Source organism: Pyxicephalus adspersus, chromosome 3 (genome assembly GCF_032062135.1).
Source record: "Pyxicephalus adspersus chromosome 3, UCB_Pads_2.0, whole genome shotgun sequence".
NCBI lineage: Eukaryota > Metazoa > Chordata > Amphibia > Anura > Pyxicephalidae > Pyxicephalus > Pyxicephalus adspersus.
Window position 1 is genome coordinate 14,921,499 of NC_092860.1, and position 8,437 is coordinate 14,929,935.

Sequence of the window (8,437 nt, forward strand, 5' to 3'; positions counted from 1 at the left end):
AGAAAAAAATGTTACATTCAACCTCAAAATTTGTATGGCGTAAAGTTTATCCATAGCCAAAACTTTTTTGTTCTCATTTTGAATGTTGGACACTTTTATTCTCGATGACAATGATGATCAGGAATGTTAGAAAGAATAAAACTTTGTATACATGTTAGGTATGGATACATAATTATAAATATTTGCATTTATTTTTTAAATTGTGTTTTTTCAGTTGACATAATTTGTAGATAATCCTTCTGAGAACCTGCACGGCAAAACACGTCAAGGACAGATCACATTAAAATCTCAAGAAAATTCCATAAATTCCTTGAATTCCATAATGGAAAAATACGTTGTATTCAATTTATTGTATCATTGATTATGAGGTATCAATTGTGAAAGTGAAGTTTTTGATATTCAAATGAATTTTTATATCAAGAATGTTTAAATTTAATAAATATTGCAATTTTAAATTGGTTGATTGAAGAAGATTACTTTTAGGTACCAAAAAATCCCTAAAGAAGATTTACAGTGTATAATTATGTATAAAAGTTAGAAAACTGCAAATCAAAATAAATGGTTGTCAAATAACACGAGCGCAGGAAATGATATCCGGCCCACAGTACTAAACATTCACAAATGGCGCATTTATTCACAAAGCATGGCAGACCACTGTACTGAATGCAAATAGGATAGTTTAAAGATCATGTAACTACTGGTTAACAACAATGGCAATATTTTTTTTTCTGCCTGTGTAACACTGGTTTTTTATTATTTACCTCCTGCTCCAGAGACAAAACAGGAATTAAAGAGAAATTCTCTTAAAATGAGAGGAATTCCCCTTTTAATCATTCCCAGAACTGGTGTCCCCATGGTTCCCCTCACCTGTTGCTACTATTTTTTACATCCCTTTACTGCTACATTGTGATCTTCATGGGAACAGAAGTAAAAAAAATATAGTATTCTATTAACATTAAGTCCTTAGTTACCCCAACAATAAAATCACAGTAATATTAAAAGACAAAAAACAAAAAACGTGACCTTAACTGTGGTTGGTGACACTGACGCATCTGTATTCAACGATCCTCATGGGTGGAGCTGGAATTGGCACCCTTTGTTGGGACTGATAGGCATAAACAATGGTGCTGCCTCGTTCAACATTGTAAGCAGCTAATAAAAGATAGGGGGTGGAACTTGGACAGAGGGAAGGGTTTGGTGATGCTGTAGTCCATCAGCTCAGAGGATAGGAAGGTAGGTGGTAGCACAGTGGCAGCACTGGGTCCCAGGTTCCAATCCTGGCCAGGGCACTATCTGCATGGAGTTTGCAGGTTCTCCCTGTGTTTGCATGGGTTTTCTCTTTGTATTCCGGTCTCCTCCCACATTCTAAAACCCATGCAGATAGGTTAATTGGCTTCCCCCCAAAGTTGACTTTAGAATGCATTAAAGACATATGACAAATGACATATGAGGTAGGGACATTAGATTGTAAGCTTCTTTGAGGGACAGATAGTAACATGGCTATAGACTTTGTACAGCGCTGCATATTATGATGGCGCTATATAAATACTGTTTATTAATAATAATAATAATAATAATAGGATAGGGACAGGTCTGTGGAATCACCAGTGTTCAGGAAAAAAAGATTAGCCATTTACAGCACAGGAGAGGAATCCTGAGAAAAAAAAATATAAAGTAAGGCTGAGGTAATACTTGCAGCTGTTATTATCAAGTCAACAAATGCATTCCGCTAACTTCCTACTTAGTGAGTGCCTAGTACAAGGAAGGTCTGCATACGATATTCTGCAAACCTTACCATGTCCCCTGCTGTCCTAATAAAGCTACATTTACATGGAGAAACTAGTAGATGGCCTTCCTGCCCTCATGTTCCCCAGCAGCATGCAGTTACCCATGCTCTCATTCATTTTGGGGAAAAGAGCTTGCCCCTACAACAAGGGGTAGGCAAATGCTCTCTTCTAGGAACAGCAGGAGTTAAGGGGTTGCCCATGTGAAATCAGCCTTAAGAGTACATTTCTAAAACATTAATTGAAACTCAAAGTTTCTTTATTACAAAATGACAAATTGTCTAAGATTTTTTAAAAATTGGAACTGCATTTACCAGCCTGGCTGCATCGTCATTGATGGCAGATTACAGTTGTCTCACATCAAAAGTTACTTTCTAGTAAAAAATGCAAAAATTCACATATTTTGACATATAATAACATATTTGAAATGACATATTTGACATATAAGCCATAGATTCTTATCAGATCTTTGCTACATTTTTTCTGGTGGGAATCAGATATTGCCATTGAAACACATGGACCTGGAAGATTTCTATAAGGGAATGTTAAGTTCCCTGTTTTATAAATAGAGCCCCATGTGTCGACGATCATTTTCCTGACTTTGGTACGCTGTAATTAAATGACCTCATGATGACTGTCAGTAAGCAGTTCAATGTGTCAGTAACAATTATTGGATCATGTAGTCACATGGTAGGATTATGATTTCATTTACCCCATTTATGGGTTAAAGGGCCTGTATGAGTGTTTTTTTATTCTTTTTGTAAATCCTGGTTATTTACTAATTCTTTATTTGCATAATCAATATTGTATTTTTATAGTAAAAACATAGGAAATAAAAAATCTTTTAAAAATATAGAAAATAAAAACTGAAAGATTGCGAGATCTTGGAAGTCCCCACAGTTATGGTTCAGTGAACTGAAAGTTTGAGAGATATTTGTACAAATGAAAAGCTTGCAGCTATTTAGATAACTAAGAGAAGTTTTGTTCTATATGGCAATCGTAGGTTAAGTTTATATATCCTTGTATGTTTATTTCATATCAGAGGCTCTACTATTGTGCAACTTTTATCATTATATTATTATTATTATTATTATTATTATTATTATTAACAATAATAATATTAATAATAAAGTGACTTTATAAAGTGCCAACATATTAAGCAGCGCTGTACATTAAATAGGGGTTGCAAATGACAGGCAGATACAGACAGTAACACAAGAGAGGACCCTGCCCAGAAGAGCTTACAATCTAACTTTTAGAGCTCACCCATTAAACTTATCTCCCTTTTCTTCCAAGTGTCCTCCCCCCAATTTTTTTCTTTGTGCTATTTTATGCATATTCTGTTGTGGGTAAGGTGATAATAAACTATTTGCTATTGTCTGCTTTTATGGTTCATCATGTTACTTTAAATGCAAAGTTCTGTATCTTATGTAAAGAAAATGAAAACTAAACTGCAATTGAATTTAAATGGGAAAACAAAAACAACTCCTGCTATGGGGCTATCGCTGCAAGAAATATATTCCCATTTAGGTCAGGTGAGGATGTAATAAACATTTTATGTCATTTTTAATTATTCCTAATGTTTGCATCTGACATCCAGGTTATGTGCGGGTTTCATTTTGCTGACTTGCAATGAAAAACTATTGGCCTAACCTGCATCGTTCGTTTGAACGATGCAGGGAGTGACATATAAAGGAGAAAGTGTATTGCAGAAAGTGTATTGTTTGAACGATGCAGGGAGTGACATATAAAGGAGAAAGTGTATTGCAGAAACATGCATGATCACTGAACGACCGTACACACGATAGATAGCGAACGATAGTCAGCCAATCAGATCCACTGTGATGGTCATTCATTTCCAACTACAATCCTCGTTCGTCTGCGTTCAATTTTTGGCCGATCGGTCGTTCGTCGTTCGTTTTCAGAGATAAATATTGGACGTGTGTACGCAGCTTTAGGGTTCCATGGAACCCTGGTTGAGAAACACTGATCTAACCTTTTATTGTGACTTTAGAGCCTGTGGCCCTCCAATCCGATTGGTAGAAGCTACAGAGGACTGGTACAGAGGAGCCCGGACCTACCAGATTATTTAACCCTTTCCATGCAGGGGTAGATCCAACTGCAAGAACAGTTTTTAAAATCATGGAGTTGGCCTTTAAAAAAAAAAATCATCCCAAATTATTGGTTTAAGCTTAAAAATCGATGTAGGAAGTCCCACCCTGATCATTTAGTTCTACACACAGGACAGACCTCAGGATAAGAGGAAAAAAATTCCCATTTCTCTCCAAGCAAAAAAAGTAAAAAAAACTTCCAAACTAAGTGAAATTTCCATTTCCATGGCTGTCACACAAACAGCTGTTTCACACATTATTAAATATTTATACTATATTTTTGTTCTGGAGACAAATTTCCAATCCCTTTTAGTATATTTAGGCATTGATCTTCCTAGTGGGGACACAGTCAGCAGTAATGACCTGACAGTAGTTTCAACACTTCCCCGATTAATAAAAAAATGGCTATAGAAACCTTTTCAAGCCAATCCTTGGCTTCTCACGCAGCTACGCCCTGTAATAGAAGAAGGTGAATATTTACCTCCAATAGGCATGAGTCTGTTCTTTAATCTCTTGCAGAGCTATAGGTTGCAGGTTGGATACTGTGCCCCCCTGCTGAGCACAGTGGTATCTCCCACTGTATGCTGAGTTGTGTAATAACGTAGCAGTCCTGGGAGGAACCATGGCATCCAATAGGGGATATGCTATTTGGATTGGGTCGGGTAACAGTGGTGCAGCTAACAAGAAGAATTGATGAAGAGCTAGGTATCTATTCTCTCTTATTACAGGGTACAGACCTAATTTTAGGAAAGGGTCAAGTTCACCTAATCATTTTTGTATGCCCAGACCCCCTACTGTTGTGCTGTAAGTGAAGAAAGTCTGAATGTACCAAACAGCAGGATGTTCATCTCCAACTGGCATTTTCTGACAGTTGTACATCAAATTAAATGGGAAGAAAATTTGACACAGATGAATATCTCTGTAGACCAATTTACACTTGTGTCTCTCCTTTCATCACATATCATTTTTTAAAGGAATGCAGTTTGATACTTACTTTACAAAGTTGGGTTTTGGTGTAAAGAGCTTGCAAATAAAAAAATAACAATGGAATGTAGTAGAAACATTTTTTTATGTATGTAGATTTAATTTCTGAAAAATTGGGAATGTGAAGGGAAATGAAGGGAAATCTCCCTACCAAGGGAAAAAAGAAAAACAGCAAGAACAGCCCAGCCCATTCTATGTCTGAGTGGTCCCAGTGACCGCCAGGCTACAATACATTGAGCTGTGTATTTAGTAATTATGGAAGGAGTTCCCTGAAGACCTAAAAGTTATTTCAAGGTTTCCCCATGTTAAAAATGTCAAGAAACACTGGTCTAATGAAAAATAAAAATACATTAGGCCAGAGTTGGGCTTGAAGAAAAACATATTTAGGAGGGCAGATGTTATTTTGATCTTTGCAGAGTGTTCATTTATTACTTAGAAATCAGGAAGAACTAATTTTTGCATTCAGCAGGGGTGACAAACTCTGGCCAGGGGCCAAATCTGGCCCCCAACAGGCTTTTTTTGGCCGCTGCATTGAAATAGCTCCACTACTACAATTCCCGGCATCACTCGTGTCTATAGACCAGCGGGCTCCCTGCCTATGTGTGGCCCCGAATTGGACTGTTTTATAGACTCAAATAATGCCGGGAATTTTAGTAGCAGCACTATTTCAGTGAAGAGGGAGTTTCAGCAGCGGGCCATAAGATTTAGATCCACATTAGCCACATCTGGCATTTCCAGCACTCCCCCTCAGCTGTACTTTTACTTCATACTCCAAGGCATGGACTTGAATGGTTGGATTTTCATAGAAGAATATTGTAATTATTATTGTTACCCTGTGCAAAAACGTTACCATTGAAATTTAACTCAGAAGGCTACATATAGAGAAAGAGGCATAGGATTTTTTCTTAAAAAAAAAAATGATGCCATTTTACTATTATAGGCTTGTTACAGATTGAATGTAAAGCAAAACCTCTTTGTTTACAAATGAAAAAGGTTTATATCTAATGGGAAGGAGAAATGTCCTCAATTTTTCCAATATATTTCAAGGATGCCCCACGACTTTGTCTAAGATTTTAATTTTGGCCCTCTGTGTGTTTGAGTTTGACCTGGCATACAGTATATACATGTCATTTCTATTAACTGACAATAGAGGGCACTGCAGGTCTGCTTGTCAATTTATCTCAATCAGCTGATGGTTACAGAATGAGGGTTATGCCAAGAAGTAATAGTATTTTGTTGTATGTATTAAGTTATTGTATATAGTAAGTAACAGTGATAATTATATCCTATTTATTCATAACAAATATTCTCATGTGACATTTAGCAGTCAAATATCATCTATTCGCCTGTACCATGGACTAAAGCTGAACCCTTAGATGCACCTCCACTGCCCCCATTTTTTACATTTTAAAAAAAAAATCTTTAAAGACCATCAATTCATTAGCTGGAGCTATCTTCATATTTCTCTTGCTACCACCTTTTTGCCAAATTGGAGAAAGGTGAAGCAGTGCTGTAATCTGCCGCTGACCGGTTCACACATTCCAAAGAAATCACATGGACTGCAGACAAAAATGTCACCCATATAGTGATGTACACACCCAATGAATGTTCTTCCTCCCCTTCCAGTGGGAACATAGAATACTCAGGGCCCAGATTATAACAGGAACAGTGGGTAGGTTAATGGGGCATTTATCTTATTTTTTTCTGCAGCATTGATTTATTAAAAGGGGTATAGAGGTATTATTTACCCAGCTTTAACCTCCCTAGCGGTTCATTTTTTTCTGGTTTTATGTCTAAAAGCAGTACATTGTTTTTCATGAATTTACAGTATAATGTAATAGTATGAGTATAATAAAGTTTGAAACACAAAATCATGTAAAAAAAAATAAATTGAATAAATTAAAAAATCTATATATTTAAAAAAATGTTTAGTTTTTTTTAAATTAAAAAAAAATACATATTATACTCATACTAATTTATTGACTGTAAAAGAAATGTTCTTGAAAACAATGTACGGCTTTTACACATAAAAATCCATGGGAACTCCCCGGTGACTCATCGTGTGCAGAAGCAGGAAGAAGGAAGAAGAAAAAAGATGGAGATTGCGGCACTGGATGGCGCTGGACGCCGGCGGATCAGGTAAGCACTCTATTTACTAACCTTCCCATAGGTTTACATACCCTGAGTGTGACTTGGGGTTACCACTTTTAGCAACTTCTTTCTACCCCGTCACTATCTAGTCACACTCGGGGTTACCTCTGGAAGGTTAAAGAGAAGATTATCACAGGATTCTCTTCGCCATTTGATGGCTCATTCTCTGCTGGATTGATTGTACCACCATGAGTACGCACTAGTTACGGTGTGTATGCACACTTAGATGAGGACCTGGCTGGCACAGTTTGGTTGCAAAAGTTGTATGGTGCTGGGCTTGGCCACCCAGTAAAGATCTTGGATCTTAGAAATAGGGGAGAAAGTTGAATCTGAAGTTTAAGCAGATATAAAAAACACAAATTAAAGTAGGGATGCAATCATTACCACATCAGTAGGTTATAGGTGAAAGAAAACGTATGGTTTCAGTACCACACCCCTATATTATTTTACAAATCTTTCCTAGTGAGAGATTTAAGGTACCTTAATAAATTCTAACTTGAATTGATAAATAAAAATATCGCAATTTAATAAAACAAAAGCCATAAATATCTAAAACCATATAACATAAAAGCCACCTAATACATTTCACCACAAACACACACAAAGAGGTACAAGCTGAGAGCGCCCCGTTCGTGCCAAGGACATTGAGGCTAAAGACCTGTCTGTGATGTTTTAATTTAATGTCTCACTCTACACAATGGAGGTGTGGAAAATGAAAAATTGGATACTCATTCGGGATTGTGTTTTAGCTGCACCATATTAAATTATGTAAAAAGAAGATTGGAGCCTTATGGGGATTGTGTTGAGTTGCATAACAATTAACATGATAAATGTGGATAGATGAATAAAGTATGGAGATGGGCTCAAGGGAAATGTATTTGGAGGATGCTGGCCATCAGACTGAAAACATTTAGTAGCAGAAATTAAAGTGGAAGGTAGGGATCAGCGAGCGAGAATATTAAGTTCGATCTCATGGTGAATCGGGTCTTTCTCGCTTACCAAAAATGTAAGCGAGAGAGGCTTTCTGATTTACCGAGAGGTGGAGCTCTAATGCCCTGGGGAGCTCTCGCTGAACAGGATGATTTCCAGGGCTGCATGATGCACTAGAGCTTAATTTAACCTCTAGTCCACAGGTGTCAAACACAAGGCCCGGGGGCCGAATCTGGCCCTTTTGCCCATTTTATGTGGCCCGTGTCGCATCCAAGCGCCTGACATTTGCAGGCAGAAGGACCCGGTCCCAGAAAGCTAGCTAAAAGCAGGGTGGTCTACACAAGTGCCTGACCGCGCTGCAGGCAGAAGGACCCCGGTTGCTTCTTCACACTCCTGTTGAGACCCAGCACTAAGGATGACTGTGCCAGAGTCCCAATCCTGCTGTTAGTACGATGCTGCTCCAGGTGTGGAATCTCA